This window comes from Rattus rattus, chromosome 3 (assembly GCF_011064425.1).
Source record: "Rattus rattus isolate New Zealand chromosome 3, Rrattus_CSIRO_v1, whole genome shotgun sequence".
Classification (NCBI taxonomy): Eukaryota; Metazoa; Chordata; class Mammalia; order Rodentia; family Muridae; genus Rattus; species Rattus rattus.
Window position 1 is genome coordinate 199,089,528 of NC_046156.1, and position 23,458 is coordinate 199,112,985.

Sequence of the window (23,458 nt, forward strand, 5' to 3'; positions counted from 1 at the left end):
TCAAAAGATTTACAGTAAAAAGTGCTGATTCGACGCATTTATACATAGTCATATATGCATCATTCAAATTTAACAGTAGTTACAACTACTGTGTATACTAGCTAAATCGCTAAATTTTCCTCCAAGGGATTAATTTTTTTTTCCTTTTAAATTTTTTTTCTTTTTATTTTGTGTGTATCAGTGTTTTGCTCGCATGGATATATATGCTCCACATGCATGCCTGATGCCCAAAAGGGCCAAAAGAGCCAAAAGAGCCTGTCCAATCCCCTGGAACTCAAGTCAGGTGTGGTTATGAGCAACCACGTGCATGCTGGAACAAGATATAAGTCCTCCGTGAAAGAGAAGCAAGTGTTCTGCACCACTGAGCCATCTCTCCAGTCCCGAAGAACATTTCCTCATTACACTATTTAGAGTTAGCGGTAAGCAGAACCCATGTCGCATGATTTTGTCGCTGCTTTAACGTTTGATAGGCTCGTTTCTTGTGCTGGTATTGGGCAGCCCCCCTCCAGATACCCCGCCCTTGCTGTGAATCCGGTAAACCCAGAACCATGGTAATCTAAGCAGGAGCAGCCTAGGCAGCCTCTGGCGACCTGAGCTGGGAGAGGAGGGCAATAGAACCTGGCCACGTCTATATGTTCCCAAGGGGGGTGGGGGGTGGGGGAGGCAGGGGTGTGTATTTCAAAGCTTATATTTGTAAATGAAAAAAAAAATAGACTTCAAGACCGAATTGACTCGTCCAGTGGCCCACTGATTTGTCCAGTGGCAGAATCTAGATTAAAAGTCAGATGTGGTGGCAAATCATGATCATAAAACTCAATGACATCTAAATCAGCTAAGAGGGGGGTCTCTGAGGAGGTCTGTGACGTTTCCAGGAAGGACTGAGATTAGAAGACTGTTCCCTAGAGTCAGGGGTGCCAAATGCGTGACCCAGATACAAAGAAATCACCGGAGAGGGGAGCCCTTCGTTGCTAGCTTGCGTCACTTCAGGTCTGGCCTAGCCGCCGTGCAGATCTGTTACTGTTGTTGCCTCCGCAGCCACTTCCGCCATCCTTGGCAGGCACTGGAATTCACACTGCGTCTCCATCTTCCCACAGGGACTGAAGACCATCAGCTCTTCAGAATCTCCCTTCAGTACCAGGCTGGGGCTGCTAAAACATCCCCAGGGGTAGGATACTATTGAAATGCCAGCCTCTCCAGCGTGTGGGTCGCTGTGGACTGCCCAACCTATGCAGTTTAATGCACCATCGAATGAGGTCTGAACTTTGGCACGAAGGGGTGCAGCAGAACCCATGGCAGGCATGGGAGCGGGCTCCATGCCCAGGGCCCCACTGCTCTCTGTAGAACAGATGCACCCCCCAGGAATCCTTCTCTGTTCCAGTCACACCTTAGAAGCCATCTCAGCCCCAACAGAGGGTTGTCAGACGGCCTAGGAGCTAAAACAAGTTTCACTGGAGGATTTTAGATGCCCCGTTCCCCTTTCTCACGTGTATCCTTCATATTCTGTTTCGTCTCCATTTTCCTGTCTTGTTTATTTTCTTAAATATTTATTTATTTTTCCATTCATTCATTTGTCATATGTCTACGGATGTTTTTATTTGCCTGCATGGCTGTGTGCCCCATGTATACCTGGTGTCTGTGGAGTTCAGAAGAGGACGTCAGATTCCCTGGAACTGGAGTTACGGATGGTTGTGAACCTACATGGGGATGCTGGGAATTGAACCCAGGTTCTCTAGAGGAGCAGCCAGTGTTCTTAACCACCGAGTCGTCTCTCCAGCCTCCGTTACTTCCTTTTTAACCTACTTCTTTAACAAAGCATCTGTACTGTCAGTGAGACTGCTGGAGCTATTACATTAAGTTCCAGATAATTTCTCATCTGAGATCTTGCATACTCTAAAGGGCTCCTGAGTCCCTTTATGTCCTCTCTTTACTACAAGCCGGGGAGCATCTTGTGGTTCTCTATCTCCTCCCTGAGACATTAAAAAATGATAATCTACCCCTCCATATGGCCAGAGTTTGAGTGAGGTTGTGTTTACTGGTTGGTATTGATCAGATACTCATTAGTACCTGGTATAATGGTTTCCCTGCAGAGCGGACATTATACTTTCCAGCATCAGACCGCCGAAAGCTGCGGGTTGTAGAAGTGGAAGATCTTGCAAAGAGAGCACATCTGTCATCAGCCCCTTCTCTCTCCAGTGACAGGAAAAGCATTTATTTTGTCTCTTTTTGTAATCTGACCTTTGCATATGGTCACAGACTGAAAGTACAGTGCTGGCCTTACCAAAGTCAAGGAGAGGGCTTCCCAGCGCTCACAAGCAGGACATAAAAATCACCAGGGGAGGCAAAGATAGGCCAGGACTGTGCATATGCTATACGGCAAAGCTTGGAGGCGCTTCCATGGAATTCACGTGATCAAGACAGCACAGAAGTAAAAGGGAGCTTCTGTTCATCTCAAGGGGGAGGGGGGATGGATGGCATCGGCATGATTTCATCTTTAATAGCTGACCTATTTAAAACACACAGGGAAAGAAAGTGTCTTTCCAGTAACAAAAAAATAAAGTGAGGATTGAGTTCAGTTCCATAAAGTATTAGCTCAACCAATAGAACTTCAAGTCGTACATTTTTTTTTTCCATTCAAAAGATGTGTTAAGGTTGTCATGGCAATCTGTCACCAAGAAACCAGAAGAGAGGCATCTTTCTTTGGGCTGTTCTGCACATGGCTTGCACGTCTTTAAATTCGCCCTGTGGCCTGAGATGACACGTTAAACACCAGGTAGATAATTTAAAATCATGTACATTTGCCACTTAGAGTTTCTTGTTTGAATTTTGAATTGCCTTTCTCGGCTCTTTTTTCATTGTTTAGTAGTCTATAAGATCTAATATGCGTTTTCTTCTTCTTCACGCGCGTGGCCATATGGAGGTGGTTTACTCAGTGAGTCAAATGTCCAAATCTTTTTTTTTTCAAACAGCATATAATTTTTGCTACTTCAAAGAGAGCCTTCTCATTCCTGGAGTAGAAGAAAGTCTAAATAATGTTGTGGAAGAATCTACATTTTGTTCTCACTGTTTTGAATTTTCTTTCTTGTGTTTATTTTTTGTATATGATGTAAGGAAACGTTTTTTCCAGTTGAAAATTGCCCCAGCACTATACGTTCAGTAATTTATCTGTTCTACTCTGACGCTCGTCTGTGTACAGGTGCACGCGTGGGAAGTACACATACGTTCGTGTGCATGTAGGAGCCAGAGGACGCGGTGGCTGTCATTCCCCAGGTACGTTGTATTTTTGAGATGCAGTCTAGTCTCTCCTTGACCTGGGATTTTACCAGTAAGCTAGGCTGACTGGCTAGGGAGCCCCAGGGATCAGCTTACCACTACCTCCCCAGGCCTGGAGTTAGAAGTACGCACCACCATACCCAGCTTTTATTAACCGGGCTCTGGACTTTGAGCTCTGGTCCCCTGGTTTGAACATGGCAAGCACGTTATTGGCTGAGCTATGTCACCAACTCTCCACTGATTTTTTTTTCAAGACAGGGTTTCTTTGTGTAGACTGACTGTCCTAGAACTCACTATGTAGACCAGGCTAGCCTTGAACTCACAGAGGTTCACGTGCCTCTCTCTCCCTGGTGCTGGGATTAAAGGCATGCACCACCACTGCCTCGCTTCTGTTGACTTTTTCTTTTTCTTTTGGAGCTGAGGACCGAACCCAGGGCCTTGCGCTTGCTAGGCAAGCGCTCTACCACTGAGCTAAGTCCCCAACCCCTTCTGTTGACTTTTTAAATAATGTATTTGTATAGTATAGACATGTATTGGCACATTTTTCTGTCTTGAGTTACCATTCAAGTATTTCATTTATTTTGCTACTCTCAATGTTTTTTTTTTATTTTTTGAGGTTTCTCTTTAGTTTTTAATTATGTGTATGCATGTAGGTCAATGTATGGTTTTGCACTTGTGCATACAAGTGCCCCAGAGGCCAGAAGCCATCAGATCCCCTGGAACTGTGTCTGCAAGAGCAGTTCACACGCTTAATCACTAAACCATCTCCCAGGCCTTCTTGAAGTTTTTTTTTCTTTTGGTTCTTTTTTTCTTTTTTCTTTCTTTGTTTTTTTTTACATTGAGAATAATACATGTCTGAGATCGATGTCTTCTATCTATTCATATCATTTATGTTGCTCTGGTGCTGAACATGAACCTAAAATGTGATAAGTGTCTGACAGTTCTTCAGGAAAGTAGGCTACAAAGCATATGGTCTCTTTGGCTTCCAAGCCGGGGACTCTTGTTTGAAAGGGATCTAGCTGTTTGGCTCTAATGCATTCATTCCTCTGCAATGGAAAGAGAAGCCCTAAAGCTAGGAAGCAAGATGGAATAAATATTGAACTGTGCATGCACTCACAGACACCCCACCACCACCACTGGTATCCATTTCTGATATCATCAATGGCCACACATTATTCATAATCATCACCTGAGGTGATTGATTACCAAGTACCCCAGGTTCTGATAATCCAAGGACATGAAGATGAGTCAGAGGAAAAGTCGGTTGCAGAGCTCAGGAGACAAAACAAAAGTTTGAGGTCACAGTGTGGTAAAAGGCCTGTTATCCACATTATATAATGATCTATTGCGTATGGCGCTTTCACAGAGTTTGTGCTTGCCGGCTTTTCTCTGCCGTGCCAAGACCTCTGAGATAAACATCTTAGAGGGTGGAAAAGGATTTCTTTTGATCACGGTTTCAGAGATTTTCCTCCATGGTCTTCTGACTTCACTGTTTTAGGGCCTGTGGCAAAGCAGAAGACCATGATGGGGGCACACGGAACAACAAAAGCTGCTCGCGTTTCCGCTGAGGAGAAGCAGAGAGAGGAAGACAAGAATCCAAGCACTTAATGTTCCCTCCAAGAACAGATTCCCAGTAATTTAGTTCCTTTGCAAGAGCCTGCCCACCTCTTAAGGTTCCACCTCCACCCAGGAGTTCACAGACTGGTAGCCAGTCTACAACTTGTAGGGCTTTGAGAGACAACCAGATCCAACCTGTAGTTGATCTAGGTAGAATCTATGGTTTGCACATTATTTATAGCTTAGAGTCAGGTCCTCAGCAAAGTTCTCCTTAACTCAACTCATTCTGCCCACAGCGGTGTGAAGTTGGCCCTAGATCCTGCATACAGCACCTGGAAGTAAAGAAGGATGGAATGAAGTGGCTCCCAGCAAGCCTGAGTTGGGTGTGACAGTTTTCCTCTCCTCCGCTGTGAGAAACTGTCTCAGCTCAGAAGACAGTGAAGTAAAGAAGAAGGAACCCCGAAACTGGTGAGCCCAGGGGACTCTGCCTGTGACCAAAACCCAATGCAATCATCACATATGCAGAAACAGTTTTTTAGGCAATTCCCCAAGCAACTCATGGACCAGCCAAAGTCAATGCTCTTCAGTTGCAACAACCAACTTCACTTTTCATAGCTTATAAATCATAAGTTTCCTATGTGTAGAATTTTAATTTTTCTGTAGAAGTTTCCAGCAGCTTCAAGAATGCATCTAGTGCAATCAAAAGATTGCTTTTGATATTGGAATCTCTTTTTCCTACAGTGGAACGTTCTTTGGTGGGAAGGAAGGAATTTCTAAACTGTGCTGACATACTGGTTCTGACCATGAAGAAGATTCACGAACTAGGATTATCCATTTACTCACTAACTGCATGTAGTCACCAGAGGAACACCCTGCCCAACACCTTGTCTAGACTCTCTCTCTCTCTCTCTCTCTCTCTCTCTCTCTCTCTCTCTCTCTCTCTCTCTCTCTCTCTCTCTCTCTCTCTCTCTCTCTCTCCTGTTCTGTTTCCTGAATTAAGCTGAAAATAAATCAAGAGAGATCTTTTTGTTATGCAAAGAAATCTGAGGGCAATTCTGACTGCTTGGCCTTACCGTCCACAACTAAAATTAAATATTGATCCAGTCGGATTCTAACAACAGGACAGTCAACTGCACACTAAGGACTCTCACTTTTTAAAATGTCTTTGTCCCGTCGTGGAACTGAGTGCCTCTGTGGGTGCGAGCCAAACAAAACAATTATTTTTGTAAAGGAGAGCCATCCAGGCTACTCATGACTCAAAGCCAACAAAGGATGAAACGAGAGCCCTCTACCCTTTACCGAAAACCACACTGGAGCTGCCCTGTAATGCTGAGTCTACGATCAGACATCACATTTTGGGCGAAACTCTCTGAACGAGAATCTCCCACTTCATCCAATCATGGATCGCCTTGGACAGGATCCAAGATCAAGATGCCTGCATTATGTTCTGCATAGTAATGGGTTAAGTTTATTCAATATCCCTGCTCAATCATTCATAAGTGTTTGATTCTTCTTCCTCCTCTTCTTTTTCTTCTCTATGTCTTAGCATGCAGACTTGACTGGCACGTTCATGTCAAGGACCAGTTTCTCCTTCTACTTTATTGTGGTTTTATGTTTTAAATACAAACTCTTCACCTTGAAAGACGTTCATCTCCACACAGGAACTACGGGTTCTGTGGATTTTCCTCCTAGAATATAAAACAAAATCTTGGATTCAAATTGGCCAACAGAAACATTAGCTAAATGAGGCTTTCCTCGAATGTCACTCATTCGTTCAGCAAGTCTTTGCAGAGCACCTCTTGGGCTCCAGGCTTTGTGCTTGTCTGCGAATTAAATAGTGAATGAAACAGATGTATGGACTGCTGCCTATGGGGTGGCTACAGAGCAACGGGAAAGAGAGAAACATGTTAATATCTATTACACATGGTATTAAGTGGATAGAGGGCGCCACTTAGGGTAGCTATTAAGGCCCTGTGGACGGTTAGCATTTACACTAAGACCAAAAGGGTAAGAAGAATCCGTGTGAGCATCTGAAGGGAAGAAGGTACCCAGTCAGCAGGACAGTGGTTCGGCCCTTCTCCCACAAAGCCTTGCTTCCCACCATGGCTTCCTCTTTCTTCTACAGCCTCCCCTAGCACTTCATCTGTTCCCCAGGACTTGCCACTTAATCATAACCTGGGTCGTATTGTTCTCAGATGGTTCCTGTGGTTAAACTTGTCTCGTCAACAAGTTTTGTCAACCCACCGAGGACAGAAAGCATGAACCCCCTTTTGTACCGAGTGCCGTGTCTGCCACAGCGCTAGAGCAAAACTGACTGGGCAGCATTGAAGTGAACTGAAGATGGACCTTAGGCCCAGCAGGGCAGGTGAGCCTCATGGGCTAAGTGGCTTTGTTATCTACATCTGCTCACATTAGCCGAAATGCAGATAGATAGGCCCCCATCTCTCTCTGTTCTATTTAGCATTTATATGACACCTTTCAGCGCAGAGAAATGAATAAGTGGAACCAGAAGTGGCTGCTCTGTGTGCTCATCCCCCTCCCTCGGCTGTGGCCAGGCATCTGGTCCCCACCTGCCCCCCACCCCCTCCCCCCATAGGAGCAGGCTGCACGCACCACTGTTTCTGCTTTCAGCACGGCCCTTCCCACGGAGCTGCACGCTGTTGAAAGAATGCATTGTCCGCGTGAGAGGGAGAACGAACACGGGGAGCACACTACAAATCTGAACTGCTAACTGATAAATGAGCAATGAAAAGTATCTTGACATCATTAAGGTGTTCCTGAACATGCTGTCTGCTCCAGCCGCCCCCTGCATGCAACAGGGGAAGTCAGGAAGCCTCGCTTGGGAGTCACCGAATTGGACCCTTCCAACCCAATGGGTCCCCCTCCTCCCAGGTTCTGTCAGTTGGAGATGTAGACATTTTATAGAAACTGCTAGACTTACATCCCTGCAAACCTTCCTAGGCAGCAAGTCTCCCTTCAACCATAAGACAGTGAACTTCCTTCTTAACTCTTCCAAGGGTTCTCACAGTTCCAAGAAGACCCCCAACATCACCTCCACCCTAGGCTGTGGAAAAGACGCCTCCAAGCCCCAGAACATCTGGAACAGACCCTCTCTAGAACCCATACCAACCCCCACAGCCCTATCAGTACTCAGCTCTGGCAGTGAACTGGAGCAGACCGCCCATTGACTGGTAAAGCAACTTGTCCTAGTATTGATGAGATCAGCCAGGACCAAAAGCGATCATTTTTAAAAAATCCTTAACCCTTTGAAGACTGCTTTGCACCATGGGTAAACGACCCATCCTCTCACCCACCAGAGCTGCAACACCCCAAACCTCTAAAAGAATAATAACAAGAGAGGTTTTTTGAGGCAAGTAGTGGGACAACATACTAATTTCCTTCACAACTCCCCAACAGTCATTCAGATGGAAAGTAGACCATTGCTACACAATGGCATCCCCCAGCCTGTAGCCCAGAGAGGTGAGCTTGTATTGCCTACTTCGCGGTGAGTGGAAGTATGATTCGGCTTCAGCACCAAACTGTATGGATACAAAGCCTCGCTCCATCTCTTACCAGCTGTGAGGCCTTAGGCAACCTTGACCGTCGGACTCCATCGTCAGCTTGACTAGATATGGAGATGCACCTAGAAGATGCCTCTCTGGGTGTGTCTGTGAGGGTGTTCGTTCCGTAGAGATTTACCTGAAGAGGATCCCCCTGCATGTGAGCAGCAACATCCCGTGGTCTGGGATCCCAGACTGAAGAAAAAGTAGAAAGCGAGTGGGATCCCAGCATGCATTTCTCTCTTCTTCCTCACTAAAAGTAATAGAGCCAGCTGACTCCTGCACCCTCCACTGTGAAGACTGTAGCCCCTCAAACAGTAAGCCAAGATAAGCCATGCCTGCCTTAAGTTGCTTTCTTTGTTGGGTATTTTATTACAGCAATGAGAAAAGTCGTATTTAACAAGTCACTTGGCATGCATGTCAGAATTCGTATCAGTAAACCAGGGGACGTGATGCCACCTGTCACATACTGGTCAAACGATGACAGAAAGAAGGTCTTCACAGTGCCTGGCACCAAGAAGGGATGTGGTAAAGGTTCATTGTTTGTTGCAGATGCACTTCATATGCCACACACTGAAGCTTTACTCAACCCTGCCATCGAACCCCACAACTCTCCGGGGCAAGGTCTGTGTTTCTCATGATTCTGCCAAGCCACTCACTCTCGTTTCCCTAAGGGAAATCTTTTCTTGTTGGTGGCTATTACTGTCTGCAATCTTCCACTGAAAAATTGCTCCAGAATGGGTGCTTCCTAAGTGAGAGTTTTCTCCATTAGTTCGACAAAGGGGTAATGTAAGGGCAGGCCCTGACCCTCCATTACCAAGAAATCAACTGTAGAAGTGAGTCATCTCTCTCTTTCTCCCTCACCACTGGGCCAGGCATGGTGATTAATGAGAGCCCTTGAAGATTAATACACTTTCTTGTTTAAATTTTCAAAATTAAAGATCTTGGAATAGGAGTCCAGAGAGGGCATGGGGAGTAGAAGGAAGAAGGACAGACTCCTTGCCTAGTTACATTTGTTTTTCAGACCCCAACCCTTTCTGCCAAATTTTGGAGACTTGCCCTTGCCTGACCCTTTCCTATGTCAGTGGCTGTCTTTTTTGTTCATTTTCTCCTCAGTAATGACAAAGTGGTTATCATAGATCCTCAGAAGTTTTCAGGTTGCCAAGTGGGAGAGAGTGGAACGGTTGATTGTATTGGCTCAGGCCAGTGGTAGAAGACAAGAGGTTATGTGGGCCCAAGCAGCCATTGTGCATCTTGTCACAGCATGAATGTTCAGGCTCTGCTCAGCCCATGAACTCTGGAGAAATCCGAGGTCCCTTGGCTAGACTCTTCTTCAGGTCCAGCTTCTCAGAGCTCAGCGCCACCCCCAACACTCTAAGAAAGTGGACAGTACCTTTCCCGAAATGAATTTCAAGACCGGCTACCAAGAGCCACCATTGGCCCCAGAGGCCCATACCAGAGTCAAATCACCAGCACGAACATGGCTGACATTGACCAATCACTCTCCGTTATGAGAGACAGGCTGTTGTGGCTTCCATTTAGATCTGAGGCCAGAAGCATTTCAAAGCAGGTCTTACTTTTCTGGTTTACAAAAATGAAGGAGCTGAGTCCAAGCAAGCTTGAAATCTCACGAACGGTTGCACAGCTTGTCTGTGGTGGGACCCTGAAGCCAGGTCTTTATCTTTGACCTTACAGAAAATGAAAGGAGAGAAAGGGAACTTGAGGAAGCAGAGGAGTGCCGGAAGTAGGGGAGCCCCACAAACGGGACTGCAAGCGAGGATCGGGTTCTAGTGCTTCTTTAACACCTGGCAAGCCACTGCTAGTCTCAGGTGGCCTCTCCCAGCCCACTTTGGCAGATGAGGTCCTCTAGACAAAAAAAAGCCTCCTTATGTCAGAGGCCATGGGCAGTCCTTTCTAACCCCGCGGTGGTGAGTGTCGGGTCCTATTGGTGAGCTTCAAGTGTTTGTCCACCCGTGGGATTCTTCTTCCATAAACCAGCTACATCTTCCCTGGGCGATGAGGAGACACCCTGTTCTCGTGATGGTACAGTTGGTCCCCCTCTGCTTGCTCATTCTCTTATCCAGTGTGGCATCCGTGCGAGTAAACCTAATTTTGCAAAGAAGAAAACTCACCAACTAACTCAAGGTGTCAGAAATGCTGTTGAAACAAGTCTAGGGAGAAAGCCCAGACAATGGCTTTCTGGGAACCTAGTAGGGTCTAAGGAGATGCTAACATTAGTTCTGCTTGTCTGCATCGTGGCACAGATCCTGCGGTCCTGAAATTCTCTAATGCCTTGCCTTGTGAACTGTTTCCTATGAGGGCTTTCTGCCTCTGATTAGATTACTAACTCCCAAGAGTGGCAAAGCTGAACAGGAACAATGTCTCGCAATAATCTGGTCACATCCTGTCATACTGGGCATGGAGACGTCAACACACCAGGGTGGGAAGATACGGCTCAAGCCATCACACAAGCCAAGGACCGTGTGACTCATAAGTCAACAAACTAGAGCTCCACAGTGGTAGCAAGGGACAGAACCCAAGAGCCGGAGCTGCCGGGAGTCCAGCTCAGGGATCCACAAGTGACAGCAGCTCTGCCTGCCACCGAGAGTCAGGAGCCACGCTTAGGTGTCCCCTGGCACTGAGAGTAAGTAGCCACCATCCACTTACCAGCTTCCGGGCAGTGCCTGCGCCTCAGACTTGCACAACCATCTCGTCAATGAAAACCCATAAGCTTAAGGGAGGAAAAACTAAATAAAGAAAACCACATGCTCAAAAAGGAGTAACTGTACATTGTCTGTGGACAAAACCTCAAAAAATGCCGGGAAGTGCTGAGTCAGGACATTCTGCCCTGATAGCTTTTGTTGGAAACATTTAACATCTCAGCTCTATCTCTTCTTTCTCAGACAGATCTTCCTCAGAGGCACCCAGGTCCAACAATGCCGTTAGTCAGGACTTTGAGTTCCCAGAGAGCTCAGAGCTGAGCCAAAACAAACATACACCTAGAGAGAAGGGAAAGAGAGAAGATTAAACACAGAGTGGATTTCCTGCGGCCCACAACACCCTTCCAGCACCCCCAACCCCAGTTTTGAGAGAAATCGATGAATTGCATGTCACACACCAACGTTTTACTGTCTTCTTGTCACCAAAATGAGTACTTGATTGATCATTTCCCTTATGTAGAGATTGCCAAGAAGGTACATCACTGATGGTGGCTCTCACATCACAGGACAAGCTAAACAAAATACTGAACCACTTAGGGTGAGAGGATGTTTCAGTCAGTAAAGGGCTTGCTTTACTGACCTGAGGATCCACGTTGAATCCCAGGGACCTATGAGGGCTCTAGCTGGGGTAGAGGCAGAGATAGGCAGATCCCAGGGACTTGCTGGCCAACCAATTTAGCTGAATTGATGAGCTCCAAGTTCGGTGAGAAACCCTGTTTCCAAAAAGTAAGGTAATAGAAGAAGATATTTAATGTGAAACTCTGGCCTACATGCATTTCTACGAGCACATATGCACACAAACACACACACACGCGCGCACACACACACACACACACACACACACAGACTGAACTATTTGGTCATACGTGAGTGGCATGGTGGGATACATCTATAATTACAGTGTTTAGAAGGCTGAGACAGGAAGGTTGTGAGTTCAAGATCTACCTGGGCTACAAGTGGAGGCTCTATGTTTTAAAAGAAATTCAGAGAAGGATTGTATTATTGGGCCCTTAAAAGACCTCAAATACAGTAGCTGTAATTCAACTGTCCTCACACATCAGTCTTCCACTTGAAGTATCAGGTAACAGTCTTCCCGTGCCACTTGCTTCCATATGAAGGTGAGTTCCCTGAGTGTCCCTGCTATCCCCTCAGTTTGGTGTCTCACCAAAGTGGGATGCTGCCTTACCAAGATAGCAGGGAGGAATTGGGTTGGGTGGTCTACACAGGGAGGGAGGACTGTAAGGGTGTTTCTAATGCTAAAGTCCTGTTTCCCAATTGGTTCTTGATCAATCGATAAAGATACCAGAACCAATGACTAAGGACAGGGTGGGACACTTAGAGTTTCAAGGGACGGCACAGGGAGGAGAGAATGGGGAGGAAGAAGGAGGCAGTAGCAGTGGGAGATAAAGTCATGTAAGTTTTCGGTTGAAGTAGCCAATGGCCACTCTATCTGATTATGTCTAGGATGGCAGGGGAGGTTTAGGAGTGCCCAGTCACTGGGTTAACAAAGACATTTTAAGATTAACTGGTGTGTATGGAACTGGTTGATGACCTATTTGCCATGTGCTTTCCTCAGTCAGAGATAAGAACAGTATTATTTTCAAAGCAGAGCAACAAATAGCAAAGAACTTAGAAGCACATTCCCTCATCACCGTGTTCATGCCCAAAGACGCAACTCCAAAAAGGAGATTCACCAGCTTTCAGGTTGGCACCCGGAGAGCCTTAATCTGGCAAAGTCCACCCTTGGTTCTTACATTGATCAATAAGCCAATTGTTCTCAAGCTCACCATGAGAAATCATGTGTTCAGAACAAAAGAAAAGCTGGTGCCAGAGGTGTTCTTTGGCCACACAATCGTCATGCTAGAACAAACAGTGTATCCATCATCCATATATGCTGACTTGGAAACAGCGTGTTAATTGACCAAACATGGTGAGGTCATCATCCCTGGACATAAGAGGAACAGCCTAAGCCAGGAGCCTTGGCTCTTTCCGATCGACAAATGTGAGCTGGAAATATGACCAAAGAGGCAGGACTCCCCATCAGCAAAGAGAGCTGTGAGCACAGCATGGAAGCCACCAGCAATGGGACCATAGCACACAGGCTATGCTGCAGGCTTTATACACGTGCAAAATAGTTTCCCTATGTCTCCTCTGGAATCGTTTCTAATGGATTCATTGCCTGAGAAAGAAAGGGAGGGGGACGTGATGAGCACCTCCTCGTGTGCTTCTTCACGGTCTACAACCGTCCCAACTCCTCAGACAGAGAGCATTGCAAGCACATGAACAAGTCATCACCAAGAGCCAGTCATCAGATCAGATCAGCACTTCTTTACAAGGGGTGTTCCGGGCTGGTTTAAAGCTAAGGAAGAAGAGAATTAGTTTGGTCCTGGCTTATATTTGAGCACAGTCTTCGACAATCTAGCACCAACTAATGGATGCAGCCATCATCCATATATGCTGATTTGGAAACAGGATGCTAATTAACCAAACATGGTGAGGTCATCATCCCTGGACGTGAGAGTGGAAGGAACAGTCTGAGTCAGAAACCTGGACCCTTTCTAATAGACAACTGTGAACAGAGATACAGCCAATGAGGCAGGACTGGCCAGAAAGAAGAGGGAACAAAGGAATTCGGTTTTTCCTCTTGCCACAAGCTCTGGGAGAATACCCCAGAGTGGCCTCTGTTTGCTCCATAGCTTCCAGGATGCTCCAGCGAGTGTAAATTTCATGTTGGAAGTCAGCGGGCTTCTTGATATTAAAAAGTATTATTCAAGGGCTAGCAAGATGGCTCAGTGCAGGGCACATTCGAGATCTATACATTCCGGGTGTTCCAAATAGCTGCCCCCGGTGACCGCACTCAGGTGCTGAGCTGAACACAGTCTACTCTTTGTATATGGACTTCAGAACAGATCTGAGCGGGCTCTGGAAGAAACCCAGGCATTCTCAGATGCCCGAACACTTGCAACAAGATAAGGAAAAAGAGGCAAAGGCCCAGGAAGACATGGTGTTGCTGTTGCCAATTAACCTCTACTCAAATCAGCCCGGCAGTGGCAGCACGTTCCTCACTACCTGCCCAGTGTTCTGGGTTCCTGAATGAAACACACACACACACACACACACACACACACACACACACACACACACATATTTTAATATGCCTTAAACAGCTTGACAGCTGGGCCACTGCCAAACCTGCATGTGACTAACACCTCCCTCCCGATATTCCTGAGTTATTACTTACTAAAATCCATATTCCATCTTTGCTGCCCTAGATCCAATGGGGTAGGGGCGGGAAGGGCTGGGGCCACTCTTCCCAGGCTTTTACCTGATTGCTGTGCTCTCTCTTCTGCACCTCTCAGGCCTGGTCATTACTCCTTTTCAGCATGGACGTTCTAACTCCTTCTTTCTCCCTCAGTCCCCTTGCCTGGGAAATCACAAGTCCTGCCTCTGTCTCCCTTCCTAGTGACTAGCTGCCAGCAACTCTATTTACCAATCAAAACCAACTGGGGGCAGGGACCCTCGGCAACTTGCGTGTGGATTTCCATGTAATTTGGGGGACCCAATTAACATAAGTAGCATTAGATCAAATCCACAACAGGTATGGGCCCTAATTCTATAGGTTCCTTGCTCCGTGCTAAAGGAGTCCCAGAGAGGTAGTTTCCACAGTGTGAAAGGTAGGCAGGGACAGTACGTGAGGTCAGTTCTGATGAGTATATGTAGTCTCAGCCTTCCTTCTTCTGAATTGGCTGGATGTCATGGGAGGGGGGAGAGCAAATGTCACAGTGCTGTTTCCTGCAGCCCTCAGCTGTGACTTCCTCTTTCCAGGAGTCTCTGTGGGATGGTAAAGGCCAAAGGATCTGCCTCCCCTCCCCCAGATGGGAATCCATGCACTAGGACATGAAAACATTTACTGTCTACTGTCCTCGGCTTTAGGACTTCAACCGATATCCAGAGACACCCAGCTCTGCCATGTGTGTAGTGTAGACACACAGTCCCAGCAGGACAAGGGATTTCAGCTCAGCGACCAGGTTTGACACATCCACAGTTTAGCACTGAAATCAGAGAAAGAGAAATGGCATACTTCACATATGGGATACTTTCAAACCAGGCCCTCCCATACAGCGAAACCCCACCAGGGAAAGCAGGGCCTCTGGGAAAACATGCTTGTCCCCCCCTTCACACTCAAACAACACTGTTTTAGTATTATGAGCACGGCTATTTATTTCAAATCAGAGAGTAAGGTGGTGTCCTGAGACCCACCACTAGGAGGGCATCTTCCTTCAGCCAGCACTGCTTCTAGGTTAGCTGCGGTGACTGGTCCCACCACAGAGGAATCTAGTTCCGGCTTAGAGTAGGGAGTGTCACCGGCCGGTTCCCTAACCTCAGCACTGCTGGGACACCTGGCCTGATCCCTCTCAGATTCAACTCTGCTCTCTTCCTGGAAGGGTGCACGGAAGATGCTGAAGTTCTCCTGCCTATCATCTCAGAGAAGGCGAGTTCGTAAAGAAGGAAGGACTAGTGTAGAACTAGAAGCCCAGACTAAAGTTCTGGCCTGGATGCTTTTAATTGTGTGAGAATCGGTCTTGCTTGTCAACTTCATTTGATCTGAAGTAAACGTGGAGACACACCCTACATGGGACTGTCAGTGCCTCTCCAGGAAGGTCCAACTGAGGTTAGGAGCCCCTCCCCTAGAGTGGGTAGCACTTGCTCCTGTCCTGCCTCAGATGTAAAGACGTCTCAGAGGACACAAGTCCTGCCTGCCTACCTTTGCTCCTTGCTAATAATTGCACATATCCCCTGTTGTCTCCACTGATGTCAGAACTCAACTTCTTCAGCCTTCCAGAACCAGGGGCTCCTGAGGAACCATCTAGGCCAGACTGAAGAACCAGGTTAAAACATCCAGCTTCATGGGTTAGACAGCCATTGAGATGGCCAATGTCGGACAACCCAGCCTCCATTATATAAGCCAGATAAGTCTATATGCTCATTTGAGTGGTTCTGGTCCTCTGGAGAGCCCTGGCGAGCACACTGGGTTTCAGCTGGAAACTGGAGATATTAAGAATCCCCATTTGCCTGCTCTAGTTGGCCAAAGAGCATCTGTTGAAGTGCTCAGCTCTAAACTGCTAGTGTTAAAAGGCCAGACACTGAGCACCAGAGCCTTTGATTATGTTTTAATCTCAAGTCTTCCAGAACCACGGCTCTGTGGCCAAATAACAACAATGCCAATAACCTCTTAAGGAAGAAGTCTGTACTACTCTATCAATGGCTACCTGGTATCTGATGGGCAGGTCCCACACACCAGGCACCATGCCCAGTATCCAGGCGTTCCTCCTTCAGTGCTGCTCATGTCTCCTGAGAACCATTATGGCGCTCAGGGTCTGTCCCTACGTACCAGCCTGCTACATGGACAGACCGAGCTTGCATTTCTGTATATTAATATGGTCTAATTCTCACTGGCATACCTGCTGTTTAAAGTGGAGCTTTCTGAATGGCAGCTAACTGTCCCTTGAGAATTATGTCTTGATTCATCTGTAAGATGTCATATTGTGCAAACTGGGTGGGGCTCTCTCTAAGCATTAGCCCAGGATCTGAGGCCTGGCCATTCATCCAGATTTAGCACAGCTGCTCACAGTTGCCCCCTGTGATCGAAGTACATTGTGATCCATGAGAACCGAGTTCCCCATGGCTCCCACTCTGTTTCCATAACAAGTCAGGCTGGCTGATAGTGCCTGTAAACCACAACCATTTAATCATTTTTCATGCTTTGTCTGTACCAGGAACTTCAGGAGGACTCAACAGGGTGGTTCTGGCTTACAGATTACATTAGCTTTATATCACTGTAACAAAATACCCAAGATAAGTGACTTATCAAGAGAAAAGGTTTATTTTGGCTCCTGACTTCAGATGTTCCAGCCTATGACCAATTGGACCCTTTGCTCTGGCCCTGGGCAGAATCTCATGGTTGAGCTGATGGCAGAGTAAAGATATTCACCTCACAAACAAGACGCAAAAAAGAGATAGAGAAAAAGACTGGGGTCCCACGATCCCCTTTGAGGAGGTACCCCTAAAGTTGTAAGGCTCCACTTATGAAAGTTTCCATCTCCCAGTACCTCCAAACTGGGGCCAGGCCTTTAGACATATGGGCCTGTGGAACACAGTCCAGTACAAACAACAACACAGTCTCTCATGCAATTAGAGTCAGTAGGTGAGGAAAGTCACTCAGCTGGAGACTGGCCAGACATGCTTCTCTTCACGCAGACTGTAGCTTCCCGGTGATAATTCCGTGGGCTACTATGGGCTTTCTCCTGATGGTGCTTTCAGGGTAGGCTTGTGTGATGACCAGGAGCTCAGCACTAATGTTCCAGAGGACCAGGCAGAACTGCGGCATCTCGCCCAGTCTTGGGAGTTACATTGTACTGGGTTTTGGCAGTTATAAGTTGCCAGGATACAGAGGTGTATGTTGACCACCATTCCCATGACTGCCTATTACAGAGACAGTGTGGTGAGAGAGGGCTGCAGCCATTTTTGAGAAAGACAGTGGATGGTGTCTCCAGAAGAGGAGGGACCAGAGTAAATGATTCAGCATCACTCCCATGGCTCCATGATCACCTAATCTGCATGGCAAGGTCTGAGCAGACTGTCTTTTGAGAGAGTCTTGATTTCCTTCTCGCCCCCAAGCTCCTTACTCACCACCATGTTTGAAACCCCAGGTCTCCTCCCCTAGTCCATGGTGGGCAATCACTGCTGAATGTTACTCCTAGGGATTGCCATACCAACCTCCAAGACATACTACAGGCTAATCCATACCAAAAGCCACAGAAAGGGTCTTGTCATACCTACCCTGGGCCTGCGTGAATCCTGCCTTGTTCATTCTAGCCCCAGACTGAATTCTAGATCCCACTGGAATGAGCACTTTATACCAGTGGCTGCGCCCAAAAGGATCCAGGCCTCATGGCTGTCACCTCCAGGGATACTGCAGCCCTGAGCAATGGTCTAGGCTCTCTTATACCTTCTGAGTCAGCACAGAGCTGTTTATTTCACCATCTGTGTCAGCAGTTAGAAACCCTGTGTGGATCTCACCACCTGGCAGCCAAGTCAACATCTAAAGCAGGCCCAGAACCATGGCTGGCGTTCAGCGCAGTGCTCCAAGATCTGAGCTCTGCAGTTTGCCAGAAGTGTAAACTCTAGACCAGATACTTAGCCAACAGAATTCCTGTCATGTAAGGCTGAGTACCTTTCAGTCTTTATCCTCGGGCTCAAATGAGGTAGAATATATGAGAACGAGTTGAAGATCTGTACCACACGATAACAAGACATGTTGTTGTTGATGTTGCTGTTTTGTTCTTGTTGTTAACATGGCCTTTTTTCACAAAGACTCTGCAACCTTCAGCCCAAATATGCCCGTCCCTTATTAGTCGCCTCCCTGAAGGCCCCTGAAGATCAGTCACTCCATTTACTCCTTTGTATCCTACCTGGGAGACTGGCTCAGGGAGAGCCATCTGCCTCTACTTCCTCAGTCCTCTCTGCTGTGGTTAAGTACTGGGCAATTTCACCCTCTCTACAAAATGTTTGTAATGCCAATCTAACACTTTAGGAACTTCTGATAGGTGGGGCTTGAAGCTAGTCTCACACACTCTGGCTGTGTTCCCTCGTACATGACCTACATCAGGCCTTTACTGTGGCTTGAGTGTGGTTTGTCCTTGAAAGGTTTGTATAGGATGCATGGTCCCAATATGGAAACATTGAGAGGTAGTGGAAACACCGAGGGGGTTAGATTGATTTTCTATTCTGGTTCTTTCTATCTCTCTCCTTCCTTCGCTCAAGAACTCTCTCCCCCTCTGCATCCATCTCTCTTCCTCTCTCGGTGACGTCTTCTTCAGGTACTCACTGGGACATTACCCAGCACATGAGCACACACAGTCGCTGTGCTCATAGACCAGCACTACAAGACAAAGAACCCTCTTCTCTGTGGAAGTGATCTGGCCTCTGATATTTTGACATATCCAATGGAAAACAGAGCTAAATCCCACCAGCTCCTGTTCACTCCACCAGTTCCTGGCAGCCATGTGGACAGACAGCAAGGAGGACAGACCAAGACTCCTGGATGACAGCAGCTAGCTGTGGATCCAAGAGCAGATCTGGGAGCAGACACCTCATTCCTTTTCCAGGAGGCTCTTCAAGGCCGCCCCAGGGACTGGTGCCCTAGGATATTTCTACCTATCTGGACAAAGCTTTGTCAGAAAAAACATTTTCAATTGTTCAAACTTGGTGTTTTTAGGATCCCTGTGTTTGTGAGGTGCTGTTTATTTGTTGTTTTGTCTTTTTACCTTACTCTGATTTTTTTTTTGAGGCTGGCCCTATTCTGAAGGTCTTGGTCCATTAACGAGTGTGAACAGGGAGGGTGTGTGTGAAGGGGGAGGGTGTGTGTGTGTGTGTGTGTGTGTGTGTGTGTGTGTGTGTGTGTGTGTGTGTGTGTTAAGGGAGGGATAAAACACTTCCTGCAACGGTATCAGGGAGAGGACTAAAGATGAAGGCTGAACTACTGAGCATTCAAAATTTCAAGGGGCTAAAATCAGTTAGGAAGCACTTGGGAAACTTCCTTGACAAAGATGGGATGACAAGGTGGAGGGAGGGGTCTCACCTCCCCAAGCCACCACCACTCCGGACTTGTAAACTTTTACAAGCCTATCTTTAGTCCCCAAAGCAGGGATGAGGGTGGAGGAAGAATGGTGATGTAATGTTCTGTCCTTCCCAGTTTATATCTCTTATTCCTGGACTACCTCCCTAGCCCTCTTAGCCTAGAGAAACTATCTAGTGTCTAGTGGGGCAGAGCAATGATCCAGTGCCACAGTGGATGGAAGAAGCTAAGGAGACCTGGGCTCAGCTGAAATACTTGGCTGACAGGGACAGGGTGGCTGTGCTGGAGGGAGGGACAAAGGGAGGAATAGCTGAAGAGAACTGAAACGGACTGGGACAGAGAAAGGCAGGGAGTGATGGAGTAAGAGACTGAGGGACTGAAGGACTGAGGGAGTGAGGGAGTAAGGGAATGAGAGAGAGAGGGAGGGAGGGAAGGAAGGAAGGAGGGGTGAGAGAGAGAATGAGAGAGGGAGGGAGGGGGAGAGAGAGAATGAGAGAGGGAGGGAGGGAGGGAGGGAAGAGAGTAAGAAAGGAAGAAAGGGGGAGGGGGGGGGGAGGGAGAAAGGAAGGAAGGAGGGAGGGAAGGAAGGAAGGAAGGAGGGAGGGAGGGGGGGAGGGAGGAGGGAGAAAAGGAGGGGGAGTGAGGGAGGAAGGAAAGAGAATGAGGAATTGAGGGAGAGGGGAGAGATGGATAGAGGGAAGAACAGAGAGAGGGAGGGGAGGGAGGGAGGGAGGGAGGGGGGAGGGGAGGAGGGAGGGAGGGAGGCGGGCCTAAGCCAGAGGTAATAGAGAATGGAAAGAAAGGAAACTGAAGAGGCTTCAGTGGAGATGAAGATGAGGGAAGAAAGAATAAAAAGAAGTTTAGCTTAAATTCAGGTGCTCAGAAGAGAGATGGGATAACAAGGAGGAAATCCCCAAAGCGTGCACTGCTGGGTTCTGTCAGCTCTGGAAACCAGTCCCCACACATGCTGGTCTAAGAGCTCATCCCAACCCATACTGAACCCCAGCTCAACTGTGCTCCTCTCTGGCTCCCAAACAGGCCAACAAAGACTATGTCACCCTTTAGTCTTCCTCCCAGACACTCGGTGTCCTTTCCCTAGTTCGAAGCCAGCCTCAGAGTCACAGAGTTCCCCACCCTGCCTACACTAGACAATTGTCAAGAATACATGCCTTTTCTTTTTCTCTCTCTCTCTTTCTTTCTTTCTTTCTTTCTTTCTTTCTTTCTTTCTTTCTTTCTTTTTTCCTTTCTTCCTTCCTTCATTCCTTCATTCCTTCTTTCCTTCCTTTTTTTTCTTTTTTACTATTCCTTTGAAAATTCCATACAGTGAGTTTGGCCATATTCGCCCCTCCCCCCTCCTCCCAGATTTCCCCCTCTCTCTCCCTTCCCACCCAGTTTTGTGTCCTATTTTTTTTTCCAACACGTGCTGCCCACCTATTCATGAATGTGTGACCTCCCGCTAGAGCATGGCTGACCTGTCAGGATCAGCACTCTTACAGAAAATGAACCCTCCTTCCCCCAGCAGCTATCAGTTGCCAACAGATCCTCAGCTATGGTTGGGATGTCATGTCTACCTCTCTTCTCCATGCTGGGTTTCAGTCTGGCTTGAGCTTACCTGAGGCCTGTGGGTGCTGCCACAACCACGGTCAGTTAATAAGTGCAGTTACCCTTGTTGTATCCAAAGGATAATCCAAGGATTTGTGCTTGGGTACCTGGTTAGACTAGTATCATCAACATTTCTTGAGAAAGGAAGCTACTAGGACTTGAAAAGCATACTCAGCAAGGAATGTGTACAGCTAGAGTCCAAAGTCTCCAATATAACTCAACGGTAGTGTTTGGCTCTGTGAAGGTAGAGTGGGCTTTCTGCCCTTCATGAATAATATTGTTTCTACAGGAAATGTGTTTAGGTTTTAGCTCCAGATGTTGGGCATATGATGCCCTCACACCCCATGTCCTACCCACCCACCTACGACTGCAATATTTATATGGCCAGAGGGAGTAGGAGGACAAAGACACTGGGATCCCCACAGAAGGCTCACAATCTCTCTCCAGTGTGGCGAGAACCATCGACTGACTCAGTCATGCGTGGAAAAGTTGAGTCTTCCCAAATCAAGGAGATCTTGTTTGAAGCTAAAAGAAAAGGGCAAAAACTGTCAACAGTAAGTAAGGGAGGAATGGGGGCGGCATAAGAAATGGCAGAACCCTCAAGTTAATAAATAAAGAAGACACATGTCTGGAAATGACGTTGAAAAGTGGCTTAACAGTTCCATACCGGGAAATCAGTCGTGCCAAGAAGCTAGGGAAACTGGCGTTTTCGACTGTGCTGACTCGTGTTCAAGCTGCCAGACACCAAGAGATCATTCCAGTCGAACGAATACAGCCACTTCTGGCTGGGGGAGGGGAGACTGCAGAGAAAGAGCATACAAACTAAGTGTGTAAGGAACTACAGCATGGGGGACCATCAAAGGGCAACCTCCCCTATCACGATCCACCAACATGGCAGTGACCGATGCATCGGGTTCCTTCCAGCTCTACGGAGATCTGCATGTGGTAAATAGGGTACTACGTATGAACACACCTGAGGGAGAGAAGCCAAAGACACAAACCTTCATGAATCCTTAAAGCCCACAAGACAGAGCAGCGCAGGCCATGGGGTACCGCCACGATGCAGTTCCTGTGTCATAGATAGAACAACCCAATAACTCAATTATGCTCACAACTACCTAGGGAGTATTACGCAGAGGAAGCCTCTCTGTGATGGTAGTGCAGACCAAGGCTCTCTGGCCAGCAAGCAATGGGAGCAGGGAGTCCTGGCACCAGGTCCTGGGGGCACTGTGCACAGGACAGAATCCCATCTTGTACTAAAGGAGAGGTTTCTTCAGCGGGCCACGAGGGTGGCCATTCCTGAGGCACAGCTAGGGTGGGCGAGAGCTGTGAGGGCTGCTCTTTGTCTGCTCCCTCTCTTACTCTAATTAGGAACAGAAGAGCTCACGGCTATGCCTAAATTCTCTCTTTGCTTCAAGTCACGCTCCACAGTTACAAGGGCCAGAGAGAAGCATTCGTATGCCCATGCCCCCCCAGAATGGGGTACTTGCAGGGATATGGGAGGAAGAAGGGTGATGTTGGCCCAGTAAGGAGTTGAGGGGATGCCCAAGACACAGGAGAAAAATAACCACCACCTAAGCGAGGCAGCTCCAGGACACTCAATCCACCAATGTTCAGGTTCTACTGCCTCCCCCGCCAGTTTACCTGTTTACTTCATGGTATCTGAGTCCTTGTCCCCTCTATGCGATCCTCTTAGCTTCTGGATATTCTCAGGATCTACCATTCCAACAGTGACACTAAGACCTGGCGTTCTCTGATACGTCAGGAGTCCCATGATAACCTCTGTGGAGTCCTGCACCCGACTCGGGCACAAAGTGCAAAGAGAGACTGATCTGTAGTTTTGATCAGAAGGAGATCGCCTTGCCCGGGACAATCTCTACTTTCCTTACTCACTGTGATGATCAGTATTGATCGTCAGTATGACAGAACCCATAAATACCTAGGGGACACGCGTCTGGCCATGAGTCTGCTGGATTATCTAGACTGGGTTAACTGAAGTGGGTTATCTGGATTGGGTTCGTTGCGGTCAGCACCATTCTATGAGCTGATGTCATAGATGGAGGAAAAGGAAAACGTTGGGCAAGCATTGCTGTTCATTGTTCTCTGCAGAG

The 23,458-nt window shown here is 47.3% G+C and overlaps 2 long non-coding RNA genes across 2 annotated transcripts; both read right to left on the reverse strand.

Annotated features, from left to right (window-relative positions):
• Positions 1-6,126: 6,126 nt before the first annotated feature.
• LOC116897263 lies at positions 6,127-8,655 on the reverse strand. Its single transcript, XR_004387408.1, has 3 exons — positions 8,401-8,655; positions 7,441-7,484; positions 6,127-6,515 (listed from the first exon to the last, which is right to left on the reverse strand). It is a non-coding gene; the product is annotated as an uncharacterized LOC116897263 (long non-coding RNA).
• Positions 8,656-8,730: 75 nt separating this feature from the next.
• On the reverse strand, positions 8,731-15,093 carry LOC116897265. The gene is made up of 4 exons (XR_004387409.1): positions 15,019-15,093; positions 11,688-11,820; positions 11,055-11,386; positions 8,731-10,493 (listed from the first exon to the last, which is right to left on the reverse strand). It is a non-coding gene; the product is annotated as an uncharacterized LOC116897265 (long non-coding RNA).
• Positions 15,094-23,458: the final 8,365 nt, after the last annotated feature.